Source organism: Falco cherrug, chromosome 3 (genome assembly GCF_023634085.1).
Source record: "Falco cherrug isolate bFalChe1 chromosome 3, bFalChe1.pri, whole genome shotgun sequence".
NCBI lineage: Eukaryota > Metazoa > Chordata > Aves > Falconiformes > Falconidae > Falco > Falco cherrug.
In genome coordinates, this window is record NC_073699.1 from 35115552 (window position 1) to 35143283 (window position 27732).

Below are 27732 nucleotides of genomic sequence, written 5' to 3' on the forward strand. Positions count from 1 at the left end.
AGACAAAAAACATTTGAATTCTATCCCTAGATTTGCAATCAGCTTTCTATACCACTGTTGTCCATCCACAAATCACTTCCCTCACCTATTGAGACAGTAATAGGACCACCCCATCTTGTCATTCCATGGCTAAAATTGTGTGGCTCTGATCTTATCTGGGACATCCCAGTACTTGAAGGACATGCGGACAAACATCACTCGTGTCCTCCTGAATTACTACACCTGAAAGAAAGCTAGAAGTAAAATATTCTCTAGCAGACAACTATTTTTCATGAGAAAAGAATACATACATTTAAAGTATACTTTCCAGGACCCGAATGAACTTCCATATAATTATTTCTGTGAACATTAATTGGTATTGATAATAATATGGTAACAGTAAAGTCACCAAATCTTTTTGATCATGCATCTCTATCAGTAAAAGATTTTTGAGCATGCACCCCCTAATATGTGTATATTTAGAAATTATATATAGGTATTACTGTACTACTGTATTTTGTACATTATAAAACATAAAAATATAAATTAAGAAGGATGAGCTGAAGATAAACGGTATTTTATTTACCGTTTAATTAATGGTGAAAAAAATATTTTTGCTCTCACTAGAAATATTTTTTTCTTTCTGAGAGCCATGTGACTAAATATGCTTCATTTTAAAAATGTTGGCTTAACACTTTGTAATACAGTCATCTGAAGGTCTAGTTCTAAATTCAGTATGTCTCAGTATTTGGTTTTAATGGCTCTCAGAGCTGGAAAAGACAATTAACAATGATGTGTACATCAAAATGAAAGTACATCACTGGCTGGACTTGCTACATACAAAGTTTATTCTTGAAATGTGGTCAGGAAATTTCCATCTGCCTGATATCAATCAGCTATTACTGCAAACTAATAGAAGATCATGCATTTTGATATTTTTAACAAACGGTTCAAAACCCTCTGAAACTCTTCAACTGGAAGACTTGAAACAGGTAAGGAAATTCTGTTACACAGTTTAAGTGTACAGATATTAGAGTTCTTGTGGGTGTCACACATCTTTTCTGGCAACAAAATCCAGAAAATATCCATTTTCAAAATGTTCTATCCATAGCATGAGTTTCTTTTAAAAAGAAGTCACCTTTTTGCCCATTGGCATCACCTTCACCTTGAATGGATAGTGTCTTTATTTTTTTTTAAAATACCTGTTAGTCAGCATACTGCTGACAACCACCTGTCATCACAGACCACATCAGCAAATTCAGAACACTCGTCTTTTTGTGAAAGAAATACGCAGAATTAATCTTTAACTTTTACAGTTCTTCTAAGCACTTTCCCATGACAACCACCAAACTTCTGCATGCTACAAAAGATTTTCCTGGTCACTCCCCATGTCATTAAAAATTATAAAGATTCTGCTATTTAAAGGCCCTGTTTTTACACAATTAACCACAATGATGACATCTTGCCGCACTTCGTGCTCCAACTTCCTTGATGTTTGCTTATGCATGACGCAGTGAATGTGTTCCACGTGTGCTGCTCTCCTTGTAACTTCACCCCAGAATCCTTTTTACCTTCAAAGCAATCCATCAGTACGTACATTTGCAGTTTTTCCATTTAAAAAAATAACAAACAACCCAACAAATGTTGTTATTAAAGAAGTCATTTACTGTTAAGAATATATCTTCTCTGGTACATCTTTCCTTAGTGACTTAGTTCTTTGTGTATTTCATTAACAACACAGAACCTAGCAACTACCATAAGCTGAGCCACATTACAAGCATCTATACTTTCATCCAACTGTATAGCAAGCCTCAAGCCTCCCACACTGTAAATTTTTCTAATATTTATTTCTTCAGATCTCTGGCAATCTGTTCTAGACATCTTTCAACAGTATCTGCTGACAAAGGAATGCATGTCTGCTTGTAACCATATTCTTTCCCATGTATTATTTCAGATATTCTTACAGCGAGGAAGATCAAGTGTTTCTCCAATAATTTGTGGCTTCTATGTCTTTTGCTATTGAGAAACCTCAAAAGAGGCTTCTAAAGATCCATCATTAAGTTAGTGAAATCTTCAAGTACTGGACCGAGTATCACAGGACTTTAAACATTGCTGAAAAAAATCATGGAGGTTTGTCTTCATGTTCTGGATAGCTGTTTTTTTCAATGCCTTGCTAATTGTGATGGATTCATACTATCATTAGCTGATATTTCAAGGTACAATATTCTCGTAGGGCGAGGTTCAGCATTAATTCTAGTGGATGTATATCCATATTTCAAATTGCCTTCTTGATAAACTCAATATTTTTTTTGCCAACATATTGTCAGATCTAATTGCCATTGTTTTTACCTCATATTGCATCTGGCTAGGAGCTCATGCTAGAGTAGGAGAAACATCAGCTCTGCCATGTTCTTATTGTTCACATTATTAGTATTCACTTCAATCCATGGTCTCTTTGCAGGAATTTTTTTAAGTTACTTGCCCATTTTATGAGGGTCAGTTTAGTTAAAACTAAATATAATCCATAAATCCACCTAACTGGACACATGTAAACTGCATACATTGCAATATACTGAAAGTGAAAGAACAAGTGAAGGCACTGCTGTGACCCCTTCACACTCTGGAAGTCTAAGTCTGCCCTCAGGACACCTCACCAACTATACATGACACAGGACCAAGTGAGGGTGCCAGTGTCAATATGAGGTTGATTTCTTTCTTATCTTTCAGATAAAATACAAACCCTAATATTTTATTTCCACACCTCAATGGATGGTCTTGTACACCTCATTTTGGAGGCCGCTGAGATAGAAGACATCAAAGGAGCAACACATGCAATCAGTTCTGTGGCAAGTAAAGTCAAATTCTTCACAAGAAACCAAGATCTGCAATCTAGTTCTAATCATACATTAAAAAAAATATTTTAGGCATACTTTTGTAACTGACAAATTGCAATAATTTTTACTAAGCTTTTTTTCCACCTACTGTTCAACCTGCATAGATCTAAAACGCTAGGGGAGTTATTTGGTTTTATTTGGTTGGTTGGGTTTTGTGGATTTTTTTAATCTCTACTCATATCATGCACAAAGTAAAATAAATAGAGAAATGAACTGTGTCAAAGTCCTCAGGTAGACAGCACATTGCCTAATCTCCTCAGGTTTTCAGTGCTGATTTATCTGCAAGGCACACCACCTGCCCTACCCTGAGTTTCTGGCTCTGCTTCTGACTAAGCTGCTAACTGCATTTGGCAAACCCCCGTTTGTTAAGCTACTGGTAACAGGGAAGTGATAATTCACTACACTTAGCTTTGCGTCTTTCCCCTTGAAGGAAAAAATTACCATGATGCCTGGGAAAAATTACTAGAATGCCAGGGACATCCGAACAGGGTGGAGAAGAAACAAAGTTAGGCTTGGGGCTGCATGTTTCTGCAATAACTACATGACTGCCTCCCACATCAAGAGTGCCCCCATGTTCTGTTTCTGCCCTGTAAAATGAACATCCTTCTGTAACAGAAGTCTTTCTTATATTCTTGCCAATATGGTACCCCAAGGTACATTTACACAGCAATTATTACAATTCCGTATGTTTAGTATGTTGCAAGCAAAATACTACATTAACATGTATGTCAAATAGTATTTAGAAAAACAAACTAAAAAATGTGAAAGTGCAAAAAAAATCTTTTAAATAAACATAACTTTTTATCAACAATACATGAAGAAAGTGTTATGTCATATGTTATATCCATAAGGGTTTTACTGAACAGAGCAAATTAGTTGAACTGACTGATTCTGGTCTCATCATGTTCCAAATATTCCAAAGCTGCAGTCCTCCCACCCTTGTTTAACTGGTTAGGAATGAGGAACTGGTTAGGAATTAAGGGAGAAGGACACATTAAAATTTCTCCGAGTCAAAAGAAGGAAACTAATCAATTGGTTTTTCCAGTAATGTTTTTTTCAGGAATATGTAAATAACAATTATTTAAGCTTCAGTCACCAGTTATTTTCATCCCTGATTATCCAAACTCCACTACCGACATTTTTAAATAAAGTTAACAGGTTATTGTCCCATCAGCTGTGATGCAGGTTGGTTGGTCTGGTGCAAGCCTGCTCACATCATGGAGTTTGTAGTTTTCATTCAAGATCCAGAAAGTTACTCTTATGGTATTACTTAAAAAAAACAAAGAAACAAAAAATCCAAAGCCTTCACTGCCCGATGCACATTGGGTCACAACTCGCTCCCAGTCAAATGTGTCTTTCTCCTGGGTAAACAAAGCCTTCAAGAAGAAAAATTGGCCAAGTTACATTGTACAAAATGAAGGATCTTATCTAGAGCCTTGGACACCTATTACTCCCTGCAAGCTAGTAAGGATACATGACAACCGTTGCTGCACAATTGAAGAAGAGAAGCATGATCCAGAACATAGCCCCTCAGCCTTTGATAAGAAAATTACTACCATGATGTAGCCATAGGGGGTGGAGGGGGATGGGACACAGGATGACAACCCTATTTATCATATGAATTGTTTGCAGTAGTGATAAAAACAGCGTTAGTGACATTATGTAAGGTACTAGTACTGATTGTCATACTCAAGAAAAGGACAGGACATGAACAGCACTACTGGGAGAATAAAGACAATGCACGAGTAGTCTAATAAAGAATGGAAGTAAATTTGCTCATCATCTATAAATATATCAGGAACATGCAGAAATCAAAAATAAAGACTACTGAATTAAAAGAATAGTGTTGATAGATGTTTCCAAAAATCTCATGTTTCTGGGGGCAAGGTTGCAGCAGAGACAACAAGCACATACTGTATGAAACTAAGCAGGGACAGTAAAGAAGTCACACAGAGGGACTGACAGACTTGTACTAGGCTGGGATTATACCACCACTCTAATGCCTCATTAGAAGCACAAATTTTCATAAGATGAGAAAGATTTTTAAGAGTTCTACAACTAGAAATTCTTCAAATACTGAAAAAATGGAAGTTTCAAGGAGTAGGAGCCTCTGTCTTCATAAGCCAAAGAAACTCTATCTGCATGGCCAAAAATAACCAAACTTCAACTAAAGTTGTCCGAGCTTGGTGAAGGAAGGGATGGGATTGCAATTACAGGAAGTGAAGTGATGATATTCATTTGGAGGATTGAGACATTTGCAGAACAAGAGATAACATCAAAAGCAAAATACCAGTACTTAACCTAATTTGTAAGGAAGTATATATGAGAAATAAAAACAGGTGGTGAAGAAGCACTGGAAGATGGGGTGTGTTGTTTTGTTTTTTTAATAAATGATTTTTTTAAGTTTTATTTCAAATAATGCAAGCCCTAACCATTAATGGGCAAGGGAACACTATGTCCTACAGGCACTATTTACTGCTTTCTTGCATCATGCACACACTTTTTTTCCTCAGCCCTAAATCCCTTTTTCTTGCTACTCAAAATAAATGCCCAGTTTAGCTACTGAATATGTTAAGGGTTAAAATATTTGAGGTTATCTCTAGATAATCTTAAAAAGAGGATTACATACAATATAAGAGTCACCATCCTTATAATCTTCCTGAAAATCATGGCATTAATTCTCACAGGGCTGCAGTCACCACACATTCCCAAATACGAACTTGCTACACCTCTTTATTCAAGTTCTAGATTAACCTTAATTGGTCTAAAGGACATGAAGCTTTACTTTCAGAATTGTTTCACTAACACATACAACACCCCCTCCCCTAAATTCCTGGACCAAAAATGAATTAAGAGAGAGTCTTGAGAGCCACGTAAAGATCACAGTTATCACAATGCTTGTGTCTAAACCAGGGGTCCTCAAACTATGGCCCACGGGCCAGATACAGCCCCCAAGGGTCCACAATCTGGCCCCTGGTATTTACAGACCCCCCCGCCGGGGGTTGGGGGGGAAACCAAGCAGCCGCAGATGACTGCCTGCCACTGCATCTGCGCGCCGGCCCCCTGGTTAAAAAGTTTGAGGACCCCTGGTGTAAACCATCCTCATCACACAAAACCATTACATCAACTGGAAAAGTACAATCTATTTATTAACCCCTATAACAGATTTTTTAGAAATTAATATTGCTTCAATCATATAGATTATTTTGGGTAACTACAGATCAATTAAGACAAAATAAAACCCTAGCAAAACCACAGAATGGCTGACATATTAGACTACTAAAAAAAATTAAGGGATCATTCCATAATTCATGTGAATCAACAGTTTCATGGAAGACAAGTCTAGTTAACGATAACAGCATTTATAAATTTACACTTCTGTGAAGAATTTTCTATCAAATTCAAAATGCTATTTACACATCAGAACTAAGACCAACACACTAGTCTTTCATAGATGATTTACTTATGAAATTTAAGCAGATACATTTTAAATTACATTGCCCATTTGGTAATGAATGCACCTGGTTGAGATTTACTGTCGTGCTACATTGAAATAAATGATGGCATTTCTTGTGAAGTTGAAAGCTAAAAAGTATCGCTGCAGCAGCAAACACATATTTATAAATCGATGGTTTGAATCATTAATTGAGGAGAATTTTCATGAAGAACCAAGCAACTCGGATGTAGAAGAATACAACCACCAACACAGAAAGTCCTTTCATTACTCATATGATACCACAGGAGTCAAGCCAGGAATAAAACAAAAAGAATCGTAGCAAGTTTAAGACAGTAGGGTCTAATTACGGGTGGTACCAATTCACAATGGATGGAAAATCCTACCACATGGAACAGTTAAAATACAGGAAGAATGTTAAAATATAGGAAGAATGTGCAGAAACAAGAAGTTACACAATGTGGCTTTTCAATTTAACTTTAAATCAGAAAACCTGCAAACTGAGACAGTATCAAGGGAGTATTTCTACACACACACACAAACTCCCAATTACCTATAGAAAGTCAACACACTAAAAAAAAAAAAACAAACAAACAAACAAGAAAAAAAAACAACCAAACAAACAAAATGACATAGGCAGGAACTCAGAAGCCATCCATAAAGCTGTGGTAGAATAGAAAATAAATATAATTGCAATTTAAAATTATTTACTCTCAATCACAATATATTTGGGCTTACTGATTGTGCTTTAATGACCATTGAGTTATTCTCTTGCTAATCTGACACTGTTCCAGAAAAAATATAGAAGACGGTGGATAAGGAAAAAAAAACAACCATGAACAAATTACACCATGAATGAGCACTGTTGAATCAAGTCTTCCTGAATGCCCAAAACCAGAATAAGCAAACTTGAGATCTATTCATATAAATGCCCTAAGCAAGGAAAAAGTAAGCAGATGAGCAAAATGCCTAAATATTACTAACATCCTCATTAACATCTTTAATTCAATTTACTGTAAGTATAAGTAAGAAATGAGTTGGCTAGGTAAAAATCAACATAATGCCATAAATATTATTTTTCCTGTATCTGAGCATATCTTCCAAACAAGAACAGAAATGCAGAAAAATCTCTTCCTCAAAAGATTTTTTTTTTTTAAACAAGGAAGCTAATTATTCAAGATTTTCCCAATCCACCCCAACCAAAAAGGTACAAAAGGTTGAAGGAAGAAGTATAGGGTGGGAAAGAAATAAGTGAACTGAAACTCTAAAATCTATGGCATTTAACATAATAAATGTGGTTTTGAGCAACCCAGTTTAGTGGAAGGTGTCCCTGCCAATGGCAGGGGGTTGAAACTAGATGATCTTTAAGGTCCCTTCCAACCCAATTCTATGATTCTATGGAATAGTTCTACGGAGAGCCATGGGAAAATAACAATACTGACATTAGTTATTTTTCCTTATTACAAAGCGTAAACACAAACACAAGAAAGGCCATATAACTTTGAGTATAAAGTCCTACAGATAAGAAATCTTTAAAATCATTTTAAAAAATGTTTCAGGTTCAGATTAACAAACTATCCAACTACATGATCATGCCTTTATCCGTATTTAGTGCTGTATTACCTGAAACTACCACAATACTGTCACAGTTCTATCAGATGCAAAACTGAGTATGTGCACCACCACAGTATTAGCACACAAATTTGTGTTCTACACTTCAGACATTCCCTTCCCGACCTCCTGCCTCGACATACAAGCACTTTATAGTTTTCAAGACTGGATAATTTTCTGGCAACAAACTCCTTGCTCCTTCAGTGGAAAAAAAGGGCCTGGAGGCAGGACTAGAAATGTGGACTACTTCCTAGTTTCCCGAACACAGTAGAAGGGCTGTCTTTTTCCTGAAAGATGCTCACACACAGTTGCTTTGCCACCCTATACTGCATGCTTCACCATGGGCAAAGTCTCCCAAGAACATGCCTCCTTCCCACACCTCACACTCCAGAAGATCACAACAGCTACAGTACTGAAAGATTCCGACCCCTACCGCCTCCTGAAATCACTGATCGCTTGTCCAAAACCTTTAGCAGAGCTGCAACAATTAGTCTTTTTACATTATCAAAAAAGCCAGTACCATAAAAGCATAAGATAAAAACAAAATAGGTGTTATTAAGTGGTGGTAAAACCAAAAATAGAAAAATTATAGAGATTTTTCTATTACAGTAGCTTTTAAGATAATACAGTTCCTAAACCAGCACACTAAAGGAGTTCTACAATAGTCCAAAATATAAGAGAAAGCTTTTAAAACAATGAAATTGTTGATAAACGAAAACTTAACTTTCCATTTTTCCTCTTCAATTCTCACAAGAGGTTTACCTTCAACGGGGAAGGGAGGGCAGAGGAAGAAGGGAGGGGAAGAGGGAGGGAGGGGAGGGAAGGGACTCATGACTCCTCTACAACAAAATCAAAAATTATAAGGTTGGAAGCAAGTTTCTTGATGTGCAAATAAGAACAAAAATAAGAAAAGGAAAAAGAACTTTTCTTATCTCAGATGCAAGTACATTTCACAACTGATTCCCTCCCATCCAGACTCCCCAAATCCCGAATTTTATTCAATGCAATTCTGATTTGAAAGTCTATTTCACTATTTAACAACAATAAAAATGGCAATGATGGCTAATCCCAGGAGGATCATGAAATTTAGGTGAACACTCTCCAAGACCAAGAACCTTTAAATTTGCATATTCTGATCACATCTTTACCAAAGGCACAATATTTTTCTAATTTTATTATAGCAAATTGAATGTATGTCTATTGAACTGAATAATAATTAAAAAAAAGTTACAGATGTTAACTGTATTCCTTACAGAGAGAACAGATAATTCTATATTACTACAATAATTAAGGGCATCTCCCTTTGACATTGGGAAACTTTCATCTCAGAAACTGGTTACACACAAATAGAGACCAGATCTGTTTCAGATCTGGAGAAGAATCTGTAGACCCAAAAATGTGTTGGCCTTTATTAAACTGAGCACAATAGTAAAAGGTCATTTCTACAACTCATCTTGCCTAGAGCAACACTAATACAAAAATTCTAAGACTAGACACTCCCTAAACAGATAGCTTTGGTCATCAACTAAAATTACAATAATGTTTACACCTAGGCAAAGAGAGAACTTTAAAGTCAAAAGTTTTATTTCCTTGAACACTACAAACCTGTTTGCTACTTTAAGAAGCAATGGAAAAACTACACTTACTAGCAAAGGATAACCTCTACAAACACCAGTATGGCCATCTGAGAACCACTGAACTTTCTGTGTGATGTTGGTAACAAAACTAATTCATTGTTCTTCATGAAAATTTGATCTGTCCTCTTCCATGTCAGATGTCCTCTTCCTTTTTAAGATCTACTATTACAGGCTAATTCCAAATGTCTGAAATACCCTTCTCCTTTCTGAACAAATATATGATAAACAGGAATATATTGCAAAGCCCAGTAGGTACTTAGTTTTAGATGTGATGGACTAGGGATACAGACAGAGACATTATGTAGGCCAAGGTATTAGCTCTTATTAATCAGTAATTTATTGGTGTATGTGAGGGGGGAAAAAACCCTCTCCCACGAACAGAAGGTTCCTGCAAAAGGCTATATTCATGAAGGTCTTTTGTATTTAATCAAAGTACTTGCTGGTTTGATACCTTTCAATAGGATACCAGAATTTAAAGTACTTACACATTGTGTTACAACCCTCCTTTTCAGGTATGACTAATTAAAGGTGGGGAAATAGTACCTTGACATACTGCAGACATTTAAAAGGTTTCCTTCACATAAGCACTATGTTACACTCGCTCTTAAGGAATCAAATTGTTTTGAACACAAGGACAAATTTTAAGAAAAGGAAAATATCTTTTAGTCATACTATTGTTTTAATTATCTCACATTACATGTCCTTCTAGCTAGCAAGGAGTTTTAAAAGTTGTAAATGAACATATTGTAACAGTTACGCAGCCAGTAAGTCCTCCATAAAGTTACTGAAAGTTGCAAAAATGTTAAGAGGGTGGGGTTTTTTAATGTCAAATAGAAAGCCTCGACATTTTTTAATTTATTTAAGTAACAGAATAGAACAAGAACTACAAACTAAAAAAGCATCATTAAGCAGCAGGCCTTGTTTTGTCCCTCTTCTACACACATACAAAGAAACACAGCTCAGTGGCAAAAAACAGTAACCAGTGCTGTTAGACACAAGCAAGAAAGGCAAAGTGCAAGTTACACAAACAGCTCTAACCTTTGGTTTTGAATCTGAATGCTTTACACTGAAGGTCTTAGATTCTTTCAATTTAACTCAATAGATCTGTTCATACAACACTGAAAGGTTGTTTGTTTGTTTGTTTCCACAGACTAAGTCAATTTCCTTGGCTTTTAGTATTTTGCCTTTGCCCCAACACAAGCTGCCAATTCCCAGTCCAGCTTCTTTCTTTACCTGTACAAGTTCAATCACTTCCTGGTTTTTTTTAAACCCCTTATTTTTCATTGTTTTCACCTTTACTAACCTTAACTTTCAGTCCTATGTATATTTTTGTCTTTTAAACCTAAATAATTTAGAATTTCTCTGGGAAATATTTTAATTATCCACCACAGAAGTACACATGAAAGCCATACGTTACAAAATAAAAAATATTTCAGATTGGATCCATGCAACACGCATGTTCACTATCAGTTTTTCTAACCATGTTTTAAAATTATGCATCATGAAGATGAAAGAACCTGCAATATTACCTAACTTACATGACACTACACTGAAGGAAGGAAAGGTTATTAACTTTAAGAATCCCTTTGTAAACAATTTAAGCTACAGTCCTATACTCAAACTGAAGGCAAAAGATGGCACAATACATATTTGGAACCGTAAACCACAGACTGACCTTAATAATTAACTTGGAAATTTGTAAGATGCAGTGAGTAGTATTGAACAGCGTCCTTACCTATGAAGTATCATTTGTAAAAGTATTATAAATAGTAGTTTAAGTCATTGTTTAATAGCTTAGAAAATATTAGAAATGGAAACCAGTTTTTCACTGATTAGTTAAAATAATACTGCTAAGAGCACTGACTTTACTTCTCATTAAGGGAAACACCTGATTGCAGTACTTTGAGGACAGGATTGTAGTAAGACCATCATTTGCTGAGCAACAGGTTATTTTCTGTGGCACCTACTACTGCTTTTAAACTTCAGTCAAACAAATATTGATGGACTGAAATACAGGTCTCCATCCTGAAAAAAACATTCTAGGATACCATTTCTTAAAATGAAAAACTCGCAACCCTAAACTATTTAACAGAATACTTGGCTGCTTATCAAGATGGTAAAATTCCTGAAGATCCATTTACTAATTTCTGCTTAATAATAGTTTGTCCAATTCCTTGGATATTGGTGAGTTTAAAAAAATATGTATGTAAAAAAACCTCAACCATATTCCATCAGACTCGTAACCACTAGCTATACAAACTTGAAAGGACAGCAGTAAGTGCTGTTCAAAATGTCTGTAACCTTAGGACATATTCTATGCTAACAGTGAACACTAGAAACTTTTTTAAAGTCAATGGTCCAATGAAAGTGCTCTGAGCACCAAACACTCATCCCATAAACAACACATTCACTATATATAATCCCAAATCACAGAACAGTTGAGGTTAGAAGAGACCTCTGGAGAACATCTGGTCCAACTCCCCTACTCAAGCTTTGCCACCTAGAGCAAGTTGGCCAGGACTGTGTCCAGACAGCTTTTAAATACCTTCAAGGAGGAAGACTCCACAACCTCCGTGGGCAACCTGTGCCAGTGTTCAGTCATCCTTATAGTAAAAAAGTGCTTCCCGATGTTCAGAGGGAACCTCCTGTGTTTCAGTGTGTGCCCACTGACTCTGGTCCTGACACTGAGCACCACTGGAAAGAATCTGGCCCCAGCCTTTTTGCACCCTCCCCCTTCAGGTATTTTTATACATTGATGAGGTCCCCCCAAGTCTTTTCCAGGCTGATCATTCTCAGCTCTCTCAGCCTTTCCTAAGATGCTCCAGGCCCCTCATCATCTTCATGACCCTTTGTTGAACTCTCTCCAGTATGTCCATGTCTCCCTTGTACCGAGAAGCCCAGCACTGGGCACAGCACTCCAGGTGTGGGCCTCTCCAGTGCTGAATAAGGAGGAAGGATCACCTCTCTACCTGCTGGCAATTCTTTGTCTAATGCAGCCCAGGACCCCATTCACCATCTTTGCCCCCAGGGCACACTGCTGCCTCATGTTCAAGGTGATACTCACCAGGACCCCCAGGACTTTTTCTGCCAGCAGAGTATCTTCCTTCTTCCTGTTAAAACTCAAAAGTACAAGCAAAGCCATCTTCAACTAACAATATCCCTCACTCCTTTACCTAGGAGTAGCTTATAAGCATTCTCAAGACAAAGGAATTACTTGAGGATGAAATGACTGTAAAAGGACCCAAAAATGTTAAGCAGTAAATCCAACTTCAATAAAGCAAAGGAGAATAAAGCTATGAGACAATCCCCATACTTTCTTTACCATCAACACACTGGAGTGAATCTTCAGACCAACCAAAACAGTAAGGGACACAGGTAGCATTTCATTTCTCATGTTTTCACCAAGCCCATAGCACATACTGATGAGTATACCAGTGATATACCAGTGGCCTCCTTAAGATCTGCTTTGACATTAGTAGAATTTCAGCTTCAGCAGTCTCCTCCTCACAGTCTGTAAGGCCTTGTCAGCAAGGCAAGGAAGGCATTAGTTCTTCCTCACAACTAACAGCTTCTCCAGAGATACTTCAACATCCATGATACACGGCAAATATTTTGTTACTAAGATATAAGTTGCCAACCCTACAGCAGACCTACAGAGAACTGAACTAGGAAGCAAACTGTCATTCTTCTTGAACCACAGAACATCCTGAGACGGAAGAGACCCACAATGATCATCAAGTCCAACTCCTGACTCCACATAGGGCAACCTAAAAGTTAAATGATGTATCTAACAGCACTGTCTGAACACTTCTTGAACCGCAAGCATTGGTCAGTTCCCAGAGCTATGGTATCACTGTTATCAGCAAGACTTGGTGGAATGCGTCCCATGATTGGAGTGCTGGGTTGGAGGGCTACAGGCTGTTCAGGACAGACGGGCAGCGCAGGTGAGGTGGAGAAGTTGCACTGTATGTAAGGGAGGGTTTGACTGTACAGCCCTTCGTGATAATGTGGTTGAGAGCCTCTAGATGAGGATTAGGCAGGTAGAAAACAAAGGAGATGTTGTAATGGGTGTCTACTACCAATCACCCAGTCAGGATGTAAGGACTGATGAGTTGGTCTATAGGCAATTTGGAGAAATCCCTGGATCTGTAGCACTTGTCCTTATGGGAGATTTCAACATCCCAAGTATCAAATGGGAGTACCACACTGCTGTTACAAGCAAGTCTGGGAAATTCTTGAAGTCTGTGGAAGATACTTCTTGTCACAAGTACTCAGTGAGCCAACTAGGATGCTGCTAGGCTTGCTATCTGTGAATAGGAAAGGACACAGCAGTGATGCCATGCTATGTGGCTGTCTTGGCCAAAGTGATAATGAAATGGTCGAGTTTAAAATTTTCAGTATAATGAGGAAAAAGGACAGCAGAGTTGCTACCCTGGACTTCAGGAGAGCAAACTTTAAGCTATTCAGGTAGCTATTTAGCAGAGTACCCTGGAAATCTGCTTTTGAGGGCTGAGGAATCCATGAGTGCTGGTCAGTCATCAAGAACCACTTTTTAAAAGCTCAGGAGCAGGCAATTCCACTGTGTTGTAAGTCAAGCAAGCAGGGCAGAAGACCAGCTTGGCTGAACATGGAACTTCTCATGGAGTTCAAGATGAAAAATAAAATGTATGATCTCTGGAAGTAAAGTCAGTCTTTTCAGGAAGATTACAAAGCCATGGTTCATATATGCAGGGAGAAGACACAAAAAGCCAAAGCTCAATTAGTGTTGAAACTGGCCAGGGTTGTGTCAGATAACAAGGGCTTTTTTAAGTATAGTAATAGCAAGAGGAAGTCTAAAGAAAACATTGGAACGACACTTGTTGAAGGTGGTCTTCTAAACTAATAGGGATGAAGAAAAAGCAGAGGCATTCAGTGGGGTTTTTACCTCAGTCTTCGATAATACGAGCAGACCTTAAGCTGCCTGGTCCCCGAGTCAGAGGACCATGACTGTAGAAACTGTGACTTTCCATTTGTGGACACTGAAATTGTAAGGGACCAGCTGTATGAGCTGAATGCTCACAAGTCCATGCATCCTGACGGGATTCATCCCGGAGTACTGAAGGAGCTAGCACATGTTATAGCAGGACTCCTCTCGATCATCTGCCAAAGGTCTTTAGAAGTCTGGGGAAGTCCCTGCTGACTAGAAGCTAACCAATGTTATTGCAATCTACAGAAAGGGCATGAGGGAACACCCAGGGAACTACAGACCTGTTGGTCTAACCTCAGTGCCTGGAAAAGTTATGGAGATCATACTGGATACTATTGAAAGACATTCAAAGAATAATGCAACCATCAGGCACAGTCAACAGGTTCACAAAGCCAAAGTCCTGTTTTACAATTAAGTCACCCACCTCGTGGAGGAAGGGAAAGGCAGTAGATGTAGTTTTTCTGGATTTGCTCACAGCATCCTTCTGGACAAGCTGTCCAACTGTGAGATGAGTGGGTTCACTGTGTGCTGGGTGAAGAACTGGCTGAAGGGCAGAGTTCAACAGCTGATAGTGAATGGGGCTACATCTTGTTGGCAACCAGTTACCAGTGGTGTTCCTCAGAGTTCAATTCTAGGGCCAATTCTGTTCAATATATTTATCAATGATCTGGATGCTGGAGTTGAATGCACCAAAAGCAAGTTTTCTGACTGTTAAGTGGAGAGGGAAGTACTGATCTCTTCTCCCTAGTATCCAGCAATAGTATTCGTGGGAATGGTTCAACATTGCATCAGAGGAGGTTCAGACTTGACATTAGGAAGTATTTCTTTATCAACAGGGTGGTCAAATACTGGAACATGCTGTCTAGAGAGGTGGTCAATGCCCCAAGCCTGTCACTATGTAAGAGGCATTTGGCCAATGCCCTTAATAACACGTTTTAACTTTTGGTCAGCCCTGAATTGATCAGGCAGTTGAACTAGATGGAAGGGACCTACAATGACCAACTGAAATATTCTATTCTGTTCTTCCATATCGACAGCTTGGGGCCACAACCACCTCCCTGGGGAGCTTGTTCCAGTGCTTGACCACCTTTTCAGCAAAATTTTTCCCAATATCCAACCCGGAATTCCCCTGATGCAGTTTTAAGCCATTCCCTCATACCCTATCACTGGACACCAGGGGGAGATCAACACCACCTCCTCCACTCCTCCTCATGAGCAAGTTGTAGACAGCAATGAGGTCACCTGTCAGTCTCCTCTTCCCTGAGCTGAACAAACTGAATATCCTCAGCTGCTCCCCGTAAGCTATGCCCTCTAGTCCTTCCAACATTTTTCTTGCCCTTCTTTGGACAAATTCTAATATTCTTCACACATCAGGTCTAATACAAGCATTTCTGTATTAATCTTTCTTAAGCCAACCTATACGCAGTTCCTATCCACCCCCACCTCAAAAAACAAATGTTTGCTCTCCATGCCAATATGAGTGGACAAGCTACATACAAAAATATTTTATTTTCTGTATTTTTTCAAGTATGTTCACTGACCATTGCTTCAGATGATGCAATACTGATCCATACATTATCTCCAGCATATTGCCAGTCTCATACTTGGGTCTAAGAAAAAAAATAAATAGTACAATTACAGAGGTTTACAAAAACCTATTTTTAGTGCTATGCACTGGTCCAAATAAATGAGACTACGATTCCACTGCACGTGTCTGCCTGTTCTGTTTTGCCATACACTTAGACTAGAAAAGACCTTTTTAGCCTGGTTTCCCCAAGCAAACATCACATTTATGACTCATACTGTCCACCTTCATCTTCCCACTCGTCCTTTCATCTCCATCCCTCTAAATGAATCTGTTCATCACTAGATTCAGCAAAAATAAATTGAAAAGCAATGTTCTCTGATACACTAAGTTCCCATGAGCTTCACAAAAATCAACAGCTAGGTAGAGGAAAAAGACACAAATTCTTGTGCTTGCTGCGGGCTGCAGCATCAACTCAGGCTATCCACATTGCCTGGCCCAAAGGCTACACAATCACCACAGACGCAGCTCTGAACCAGTCTGAGCTGAAGCTGTGCACTGTGGCTTTTTTACTAAAAGTAAAAAAGGTCTAAAACAGCAGCTGGAGAAAAGATTTGTAATGATGTAAGAAATATTTGTATGAAGCCTAGTTCCACAGAGCAACTTATCAGCAAAATATTTAAGGTACACCTCACTTGCAAATCTTAATCACGATGATGCATTTAGGTCCTACCACAATACAAAAAAAAATGAAAAATATCACAAAGCCTCCTCTGTGTATTACAGATAGGACCAAACACACAGTGAAACAAATGAAGTGACTGACTTTCAGGTTGCTTGAACAGAACAATGGTAGTTAAAGACAGACAGTCCAACATGCATGTCAATAAATCGGGGAAAAGTATTTTCTCCTTCATTTTAATATTCAGCTGATCGCCTTCATATCTGCCAGAACACATAATATGCGAGCTACACACAAGTCTTCAGCCTCTCTGGGTTGCCTTCTGCTATGAACAATGCTAACGGTTGATATAAATTATTGTTTAGCAGATTTGCATCAAGAGAAATGTACACTAATATACTAAGATGTAAGTCTAAAATATGGGCAGATTTTAGTATACCTACACTGCAAACAGAACACCTTACCATAGTTACATGTAGGCACTTCCATACTAAATTTAACTCTATAGGTAACGTATTATAATATGGAAAATGGAGAAGTATGGCCTTCAGAATAGACAGGCAACATGAGCACATACCAGGAGTGCCCAGGTAGCTTATAAAATCCACTCATGAGAATTCAAGCCTGTCACCACCACTATTAGTCACAATAGCCATGACTAGCGTAAGCACATCTCTACTGCTGTCACAGCAAAATTAACAAATTTCAAAGGCACATAAAACAACATTAAAGATGTTAAGCAAGAGTGCTGCTGTTTCTGTTATACCACCACCACCACCCTTGGTTTTGTGGAGATACGAAGAAACCATGACATAGGAATTCCAATAGCGGGAAATGCATTAATACTGCCCCACAAAATAGTCTCCCACTTTCCCCATTGTTCTGGTGAGTCAGTAGAAGACAACAATTCAAAGAAGAGGAGATTAGAAACCTACTTGGTGTTATGGGCTAAAGTGGCAGAAAGGGTCTTTGCACATTTTTTGACAGCAAGATGTTTGATGCAATGCACCTCTCCTCAGTAACTCTAACTCAAAAAATAGCTCAAAGAGGTATAGCTAGAATTCACTGCATGTTCTCACTCTCTTTTCTCTGAATATTTGCTTTTCTAAATGTGCTATGCAAGCTTCTTCCCAGTTGTCAATCTCAGCAGTGTTAAAACACTAAAATACGTCTGTCCTAATTCCAGTCACAGACTGCACTAATCTTACCTATTACTACCCAAGAGCACTCACCCAAGCATTGTCACTTATTTTTTCAAGAACAGCCTTTCAGTCTCTACAGTGCTACAGAATTCAACCTGATCCTTAGTAAGGCTCCCAGGTAATAAATAAATTATCATTTCTTAAAACAGAGAGTTGCCTGCTTCTGCTATTTATTTTCCAATATGATTCTAATCTGAGTTAATCTGCTTCCAAAATTTGACTATGCAAAAATGACAAGTTGAGAACAGGAAAAATGAGCAACACCTAAGTCTTACCAGAAGAGCCCAAAGCTTGCCTTCTCAAGGGTCAATACTGGACCACATCAATGCACTGCATATTAAATTTGACTCAACCCTACAAAGGAATTAGTGGACTATAGGAAAACTACTTAATTTTTGTAGTAAAAGAGTGTTCAAAATACTAGTTATTTTTATTTTAAGGTGAACAGATGGAATTAATGAGAAATGCAGATGTTCTCATGAGGGTCAGTATCCTTTCTGGTGAAAAGTAAAGACTATATTATATAACTAAAAAAACATTAACCAATAATTCTTCAGAACAACACTGCCTTGCAACCAAGTGATTACAAGAATTGCACAGAAAAGGTCATCCAACTCCCCACTGAAAGTCAATTTTCAAAATTATTCCCTTATTCATGTGGATTTTTGAGGAACTTTTGAGGATATTAGAGACAGAGGAAAGACAAGCAAAGGAAAAGCATTTCCAGCATCCTTTACTCACATAGTATATACTTGCATGGAACGGTCAACACACAGTTCTTACAACCTGCAAAGTATTAAGAAACCTTAGCCATTCTGTAAATCTTCTTTCATATAAATCAGCATCCTTGCTGTCCTTCTTTGAACTTTCTCCAGTTATACTATATACATTTTGAGACAGGGTGCAAAGTGGAAAAGATGAAAAAAACCCACAAAGCATTCATTCAAGATAGGAATGCACTATGGATATTAACAGTGGTGGTGTTGTTTTATTCTATTCTTACATCTTCTACAAAAGCTGATGGGGAGGGGGGGGGGGAGTGTCAATAAACATCTGGAAAGATGTTCTTACTCCCCCTCTCTTAACAGGGAAGGGAATGAAACAGAATTTTCAAGTATGCAGGAAAATAAGCCCAAAGTGTAGATCTCTGCTAATACAGATTTATTTAATGTAGCTTTCATTTCTTATGGCCTTTAAAGTTTGAAGCTGAAGCAACCAGCATAACAGATTTACTCAAAACAGACAAGAACACCAACCAACTCTGAAAGCAAGCTGCCCCTGGTAGTTAAAAAAAAAAAAAAATCCAAGAAAGGCTGTAGTGGGCAGTCTAACTTGCTCATAGGAAGTATTTAAAAATGTGGTTCGTTTATGCACTGAAGTGCAATCTGTGTAATCTTCTTTATTAAAACTTCTGTACTTTCCAACAGATTTTCTCCTTCTCTGAATAACCATCTATTCCTTATTTTGATTCCTTATTTTAAATCACACAGCCACCAATCCCAACTGAATCTTGTTAAAATTACATGATAGACTACCCTACTCAATTTTTCAGCGTGCTCTAGCATCTCCCTGTTTAGTTGTATGACAGTGGGTGAAAAGCATAGACTGAAATTTATTCATATTCCGTTCAAGGTTCTGTTCACCTCTGCTGAAGGCCTCTCTTCCTTCACTACTTTTTACACTAAAAATAAACAGTATTTTCCATTTTGTTTGCACAGCAGCAGTACTATTCTAATAGTCTTCTCCTCAGTTATTTTTTCCTGGTCAGAAATGGAATACGAACAAATGAACACAACAGTCTGTTTGAAAAAGCGCTAAAGCTAGGCCTCCATATAGCACCAGCACTTTGCCATAGTAACATTTAGCAGTTTTCAAAGATGCTTATGTAATATAAAAATACTACACAAGCTAGTATATGTTATGTTCTTAACTCATTCCAATATTTACTTTTTATTCCATCCCTAATGGGGCACTTTAATAAAACAATTCATAATTATGTCAGGGTCTCATTACCAAATACTAAATTTAGATGCCACTTAGATGAATAGTTCTAATTGCTCCTTCCAACACACATTAGGTCTCGTATGTTAACACAAAAATGTATCTAGCTCCAAATATTAAGCTAGTCCCCATTATGCCCCTCTGAAGTTTTCAACTACTCACTAAATAATTTCACCACCTACAGATTTTGCCAGTTTATTAGTAGCAGTCTTTTTGTCATGTTATGAACTAAGACTACAACTAGTTTTCTTCCCCATAACTATTCCCTTAACAATACAGTTTTACTCAGCATCCCATGACATCCCTTTGTCAGCAACCTCCCAAGACATTCAGCCAAGGATTTATTTTATTTTACTTTGAAATGACACACAAATTCCACCAGATTTTCAATACTAATGGAATTTCTCCCTGTTCTTGCAGCTTGCATCCAGAAGTCAAAATACTTTTTTTTCTTTTTCTTTTAAAACCAAAATCTTCCCAGCTACTAAGACAGTGATCATTTTTTTAAAAGATAACACTGTAAGAAGGTAGCTGGAAGGGGAAAATAAAGTGTGCCAAGAATGAAGGAATAAAGGGAACTGAACTTTAAGAAAAAATAGCTTCCACACTTCTAATCTGAGGGGAATAAAAAAGGTAAATTTGGCGATCCTGTTGTTCTTCATCTTCTACTTAGCTCTCCTCTTATGTTTCATTTTGCTTTTGACCATTATGTTTATACACAGATAATTCAATGTCACTGTGTATACTGGAAAAAGCAAGAGAGCCAATTCCAGTTAGTAAAAACAAGGTCATTTTTTAAGACTAATGTATCTTGATCTGTTCATCAGTTTTAGTTCATGCTTACAACCAACTAAATAAAACAAAACAAAAAAACAAACAGAAAAAAACCCCCATAGTGATTTCCTCAAGATTTAACAGAGGACTGCATTTCAAAACTGGACACGTGCTCTTATTTCAGTTCTGATATCCGTTATATTGAGCAATTTTACAGATTATGAACTTTTTCATTCCTGTTTACTCTTCCCTATTCTAAAACTACAACTCCTTCGATTTAATTTATACTGAGAAATCACTGGCTACCTTGAAATGCACATACGACCCAAAGTTCTCTCTTATTTTTCACCCACCTATATGAGGAACAGATAAAAGCTGTCATTTCTTTCCTTTTTAAAGGACTCTTCTGTTAATCTCCTGCTCCATTTAAATGCTTACAGCAAAAGATCTTGGTAAGAAATCCCAGCAACTAAAAACCTTCACAAGCATACTTTGTATATTTTTGTCTGTAACTCACAGAAGCACAGACAAGAGCTCTCTTCTGCCGACTTCAGGTTGCAAGGTGAAGACACTTGCATGTGTAAAACAGAATTATTTTGCTGTTTATTTTCAAAATGTGACTTTCTCTTCTCATCATTTTTTAAATTGTCCTCTTCCAGCTCCACAATGATTTTCAGCAAGGGAATTCTAAAATCCTAATAGAAGGACAGAACAGTAACACAACCAGCTAGGTAAATTTCAGTTTATTCTTCAAAATCCATATAATTTATATATTAAATCCAAATCCATAACCTCTTTAGACAGGATTTTGAAGTGCTTTTTTGACAATATTGAATTATCAAATTGTACATTAGATAACAAACTTATACAATCCTCAATATTGACAAAGGGGAGAGGGACTTTAAGAAATCCTTTGCTGTTACAGAACCACAGAAGTATACAGTCATACAAGCCTGCAATGACCAATTGCTTCATACTACATACCACATGTCTAGTATTTAATAAGACCCACATGTAACACAAGCATAAAGGTTTCCCTGAAATACTAAGAAATTAAAAAAAAAAAAAAGAAAACACACAAAAAACCACCAACATAGTGCTCTCCCAGGTAAATAATTCTGACGTACTATACTTGATCTGACAGCTGATGGCTTCCCTGGAATCTCTAGTGTTCCTCTGTAAAGCAACACTACACTTACAAAACAAAGCTAACCTTAAGTATGCTTCTGGTTAAACTATTAGGTTCTCAAACACAGCAAAAACATACCCCCAAAAGCAGGAATTAGAACTTTTTGCTTACATAAAGCAATTAAATACTCCCACTTAAAAGGTACTTTAGCAACTTTTAGCAAAAACCATGCTATGTCATTGTTCTACAGGAAAAAAAAGAGGGTGTAGCACTCATAGGATCTGTTCTACAAGTCTTTGGAATGCCTCTTCTGTACGCTCCAACTCCTGCTGATGAGGAAGAGAAGATTTCTCTCTCCAGCCATATCATTTCCTTTCAAGAAAACAGAATTGAGATCTCTGACATTTTCAATGGTCCTTGTCTATGACTATTTTATGTCACCACAGAAGAACACCAGCAGACTGTGATAAATCTGAACACCTACGGACAGAAAAAGTGACCTACTGATGCAAGGGAAAAAAGCTTTTAAAGAAGGACCTGGATGTAACCAAATCCTATTGAATGCACTTGTACATAGACCAAAGCAATACAGAAGAAAGTCACTATATATTACTTAACTCAGAATTCAAAGGGAGAGTCTAATGGTTCTGGTTTACAAGTTTCATAAGGACAGCAAAACCAACAGGATTTTGGTTGGTCTGACACTACCATAGAAACTGGGGAACTCTGCTCCAGTTTACACACTTTCATACAGGAAGGGACACTGGAGCAGCTTTTCTACCGACTTTGAGTTGTATGCAACTGATGCAGAGCTAGAAAGTCTTTTTCTCTGTTTTTGTAATTTAGATTAATGTTACACTGTGGAGAAGCAGGTAAGAGCAGAACTAACCTAGCTTAAAAAGATACGTTTTTATCAGTAGCCTCACTCCTCTTTAGTCTTTTTGAAATAAAAAGAAGTCTTTTTAACTAAGTTAAAAGTAACTTCCCAGAATCACTTAAGCATAGCTTGCAGCAAGCACTTACTTCTATTTTTGTCTATCACTCCATTCACTCCTTCTCCAAGCCTTCTCACTCAATCATCTGCACTTCACCCAACTGAATTCTAAAATGAACTTGGGTTTATTGGAGGGATTAGGGTGGGGTTTTTTTAGCTAACAATGAGTGTTTGCTCTAAGTGCATAAATAGTAGCCATTTCCAATTAACTAAAATTGTTTAGGTCATGATTTTTTTACTATGGTACTTTAGTTTTCAAATCTAGTGTTTTAATGGCATAGGAAAACTGAAGCATGAAGAAACTGAATGTAGTATCAACTTCCTGTCAAAGATCCTTACTCCCGACTCTTCTTTGTGTCCAAAAACCTTCCCCATAAGTATTAAAAGAAAAAACAGGAAAGCGGGTAGAAATTCCAGCTTATCAAGATTTCCAACTTCATATGGAAAGCTAAGAAGAAAAATGAAATGCAGAAAAATGAAACTAGCAGATATTCCTCCTTCTTCCAAGGATTTCACAGACTCCGGAAAAAGGGTTAGCTCTGAACTCCATCAGCATTCCCGTGATTTCAGAAACACTTGAGGGCAGGTGATTATTTAAACTTTATTGTCAACCCTTTAACAAAAACACACAGGCTGACTTACAATGTTTTGTTCAGTGATGTTTAGCAACAAATGTAAATTATTTTTGCAACAAAAATAATCCATATACTTTTGGTAACAAGGTGTCCCACCCCAAGAGATTAAATCAGTCCCAGACATGTAAAAATTGCTTTCGTGTTTTTCAAGTATACTTATGTATTTAAGGGAATTATTCTACAGTATCATTGAAAAAAAATACTGATAGCGGTAAGTTACTCAAGCTAGGAGCATTTATAGGATCAGACATTTGAAATACAGCTCAAAATATGCACCAAAAAGGTGACAAAATGATTCTAAACCTACAGTTTCACAAGCAACATCAGTTGAAAGTATTTCTAGTTGCCCCATTTGAAAACATCTTTGTCAAGAGTCCAGATAAACTGCGCTTTTTTTTTACAACTGTGAAATTTTTCTCAAAAGGATGAAAAATCCTTCATATTTTTTCCTATGAAAAATTTCTTTAGTCTTTGTTAGTGCTAAAGTCAATGAGAAATAATAAATCAGTTTATACCTTGACACAACACTGACTCAGATAAGATAGAAGACAAAATTTCAAAAAAAAAAAAAAGCCAGTCCAAGTTAGCAAAGCATTATAACAGCCCACCAATAAGCAGTCTGTTTCTATACCACAAAGGGACTAAACCAGAATATGAAATTTAAGGGGAGACTCTTATCACTATGAAGGCCATATTGTCTCACGTATGTGACCATATATGTGACCCAGCCACCTGCAGTCTGTGACAGTATCACCTAGTAAGCCAGTGTTAATTAAAGGTGGATGACCTGGGGTTTTTTTTAATGCAAAATATCCTGATAATTTTCTATGGAAACACAGGGGCCATGTGAAAACACGAATGAGATAAGAAAACCTCTTTTTACAGTTCCACCCAAACATTGAAGAGCTGCCACTAAAATGATTAGATAGTATTAAGTTCTTTTCTCTTTTTGATGTACAGTTTAAACATTTATAGATCTGGAAGCAGAGCAAGATCATCCTAGTTAAACTGGGATGAGAATTGGTATTGTTCCAAAAATAAGACAACTACAAATAAAACCAAGTAAATAAACACTTAACACTGAGTTGTAACATTTTGCCAAAACATAAACAAAGATAAGTGACATAAATCGGTCTTTTGAGGTCTCGAATTCACGGAGTTTGCTCGGCAAAACATACATTAAGAAGACCCAGAGGGACTTCGCAGACACGTATAACTTGAGCAGTAACCGTAACGGCTTCCCACCCTGCTGTGACCCCCTCCTCTTGAGAAAAGACACTACACATACTGTGAGGGGTGACAACGGCTCATTCATTATAGAGGGGAAACGGCTCTTCACCTCCTCCCTCCCCACATTTCATCAAGGGAAGGTGAACCGAAACACAACAATATCCTTCTCTGCTTTCGTCCCGCGGATGAGCGAGCAAGGGCCGGCCGTGGAACTGCCTCCCCGACTCTCCCTGCCACTAATGCCTCTCGCAATCCACTCAGTTGACACAGGTCGGGACTCAGCCCTCAGTCACCCTCACACGAAAGGCCGTAGACAGGAATAAACAAGGTTATTCGCCTGACACCGGACACCGGCGACACTCGCCCTCTTCTTCCCCCCCGCCCCACACCTCGGCAAGCTCACCGAAGTGCCGACCCTCCCTCCCCTCGCCAGGTGCGGGCCAGGAGGCCCTCAGCCCTGTCCAGACTGGAGCCAGGCTGGGAGCCGGCAGGGAAACACAGCAGCCCTCCAGTCACCAAACGGGGGCAGCGAAAAGGGAGCAGCCGCCACCCCGCTCTCAGCCGGGCCCGCGGGGCGCGACCAGTTGAAGTGCCGGAAAGCTGAGCCCAAGACCTCACGGCGGCTCCCTTCGCCATTTTACCCCCACGCCCATTCCCCTCCTCCCCGCCCCTCAGTGACAGGGGCAGCTCGCAGCCGGCCAGAGCCGGAGCCCACCTCCCTGCCCTCGCTGCCGCCGCTTCCGAACGGCGGCGAAGAAAAGCGAGAAAAGCGGCAGCCGGTTTTCTCCTCGGGCCGGTCGGGCTCCGCCGGGCCAGACCGCAAAGCGAAACGGCTGCGGCACAGCCTGTTTTGTTTCCTTACCGTGGCTCGCAGCCTCACAGCTGCCGCCGCCGCCTCCTCCTTCCTCCCACCTTTTTCTTCTTCTTTTTCTCCTCCTCGCCGCCGCGGCGGCTCCTCACCCCTCCGCGCCGCGCTCCGCCGCCGCCGCCGCCGCGCAGAATGATGCCATCTCACAGCAGCATCGGCGGCTCCTGCACAACAACCCCCCTCCCGCCGCGGCCGCCCCTGCTGCCGCCGCTCCCGCCGCCGCCGCGCGCCCCCGACAGCCGAGCCAGCCTCGTGCGCGCGCCCCGGGCACGGGGAGCGGGAACTCGTGGACCCGCCGCCGCCCGGGCGGGAGGGCCCAGTCGGAACCGGAGTAGCGCGCAGCAGCCGCGGGAGGGAAAAGGAGAGGCTGAACCGAGGCTCTTCAAAGGGGACAGGGCTTATTCCTAGCGCCTGCCCCGGGCTGAACCAACTCGGCCGCTGCGGCGGGGAGAAGGGCCGGGCGGACTGAATCAACCTCTGCGAAGGCGGGGGAGGAGGGGCCGGGCTGCCGCGCCGGGGCGCCGTCCGCGGGGGAGAGCGTGCTGGGGCAGGATAAGGAAGGCTTTTGTGAGTCACTGCCCCCGCGAGAAAGCTCCTCCACGGCGGCGGTGCCGAGAGCCAGCACGCCCCGGTGGTGTGCGAGCGATAAAGGCGGGGGGTGCCTACCTCACCCGCCTCCCTCCCGGGCTACGCAGGCGGGGCGGCCCCGCCGGGAGGCTCCGCCGCGGCCGTGACAGCGGGGGCCGGCGGTGTCCGCCCGCCTGCCCCCTTCCTCTGCCGCCTGGCCCCCACCCCGAGTAACTTACGCTCCCCCGCACCTAGGAGGACGGCGGAGGCGGGGGAGAGGCAGCTCCCCGCAGCCCGGCAGGGCGGTGGTGCCGCTGACAGGGGCGCCTGGCGGGCCCGGCCGCCTCGCCGCGGGCCCCGCAGCACCTTGGGGCGGGGGCCGGCTGCCCCTGCCCTCCCCTGAAAGGCACAGCTTCACAGGCCTCGGGGTGCTGTTAGCACAGCCGTGTGAGGGGTGAGTTGAGTCCTACGTTGAAGGCTAATGAAGCTTTCAGCTTCGTACCGTACAACCTAATGCCACGGAGGCAGCGGTAGCCTGTGCTTTGGGGCGTAAATAAGGCGTTTCGGTGGTTGTCTCAGAAAGTCCAGCGCCACTTAATTGAAAGAACAAAAGCTTACAGTATATGACCCTGGAGCAACTTCCCAGCGAAGTCTGGTATTTTGTGGTTCTTAAAAACCAGCAGGAGGGTCAGTGGTCCGATTTGGGCATGTAAATTCCTTCAGGAAACAACAGGGAAGCTCTTAAAAAGTGCAGCTTTCCAACCTGTTCATTCTTCATAGAAAATCTATAAGGAAACCACAAAGTTTGGAAGGGAAAGAAACATACACAGTTCAACTTTAAGAAGTATCTTTGGCTATTCTACAAGAAAACACCACCAGTCTCCCCTTGACTGGGTACAAGGGCCTGAAAACTGTTGTAGTTGGCGTATTTACATGCAGCGATCGTGGCAGAACGTGTGAACTGCACACTGGCAACATCCATCGTGGGCCATAAGACTACCTGTTTACAGTTAGCAACCTAATTAATCCATCTGATTTGCAGAGTTCAAGAAATAACGGTTTTCTGTACATCAACTAAAGCTTACACTTAAAAGAAAACTGAAGTCCTGCCTTTGTTCTGAGATTGTCCAAAATTAGGTACTTACTCCAAGTAAGTCCTTTGGTAGCGTTTCCAGAGTCTGCTAGTAAACTCCATCTCTCTTTCCTGCTTGCTTGCTTGTTTGGTTTTTTTGTGTAAAGCAATCTAATTGAAATATAGAGAAAAAAATACCAATACCTTTACCTAGGAACACATTTTAATGCGGAAAAAACGCAGGAACTTTCCACTGGATGCAGCATTATATATTCCCAGCAGCAAAGGGCAGATAAAGATGTAAATGGCAAATTTTCTATCTCTGCTCTTTGCATAAGCTATTAATTTCTCTGCTTCTAGGCTTTACTTTTTACTATTATCAGTAATCTGATACTGATAACTTCATGAAAAGTATGAATGTTGTTTTGTAACAGATTATATTTGTAAAATTTCTAAGTGCTTCTTTCTTGCCTTACAAAGTATGAAAAGTGTACAGTGACTTGAAACAATAC

General features: G+C 39.7%; 1 protein-coding gene and 1 long non-coding RNA gene across 6 annotated transcripts in view; one reads left to right on the forward strand and one right to left on the reverse strand.

Moving 5' to 3' along the window:
• Window positions 1-25934, reverse strand: part of WWP1 (WW domain containing E3 ubiquitin protein ligase 1) — a 62815-nt gene extending 36881 nt beyond the window's left edge. Inside the window, exon 1 of one of the 2 annotated variants that reach the window (XM_055703573.1) lies at window positions 25576-25934. The gene's annotated coding sequence lies outside the window, so the exon portion shown is untranslated. The remainder of the gene's footprint in view (window positions 1-25575) is intronic. The other variant, XM_055703574.1, reaches the window with a different exon arrangement.
• Window positions 25935-26286: 352 nt separating this feature from the next.
• Window positions 26287-27732, forward strand: part of LOC114017591 (uncharacterized) — a 94966-nt gene continuing 93520 nt past the window's right edge. For 2 of the 4 annotated variants that reach the window (XR_003562739.2, XR_003562738.2), the window contains exon 1: window positions 26287-27298. This is a non-coding gene — a long non-coding RNA (uncharacterized LOC114017591). The remainder of the gene's footprint in view (window positions 27299-27732) is intronic. The other 2 variants (XR_008731182.1, XR_008731181.1) reach the window with 2 other exon arrangements.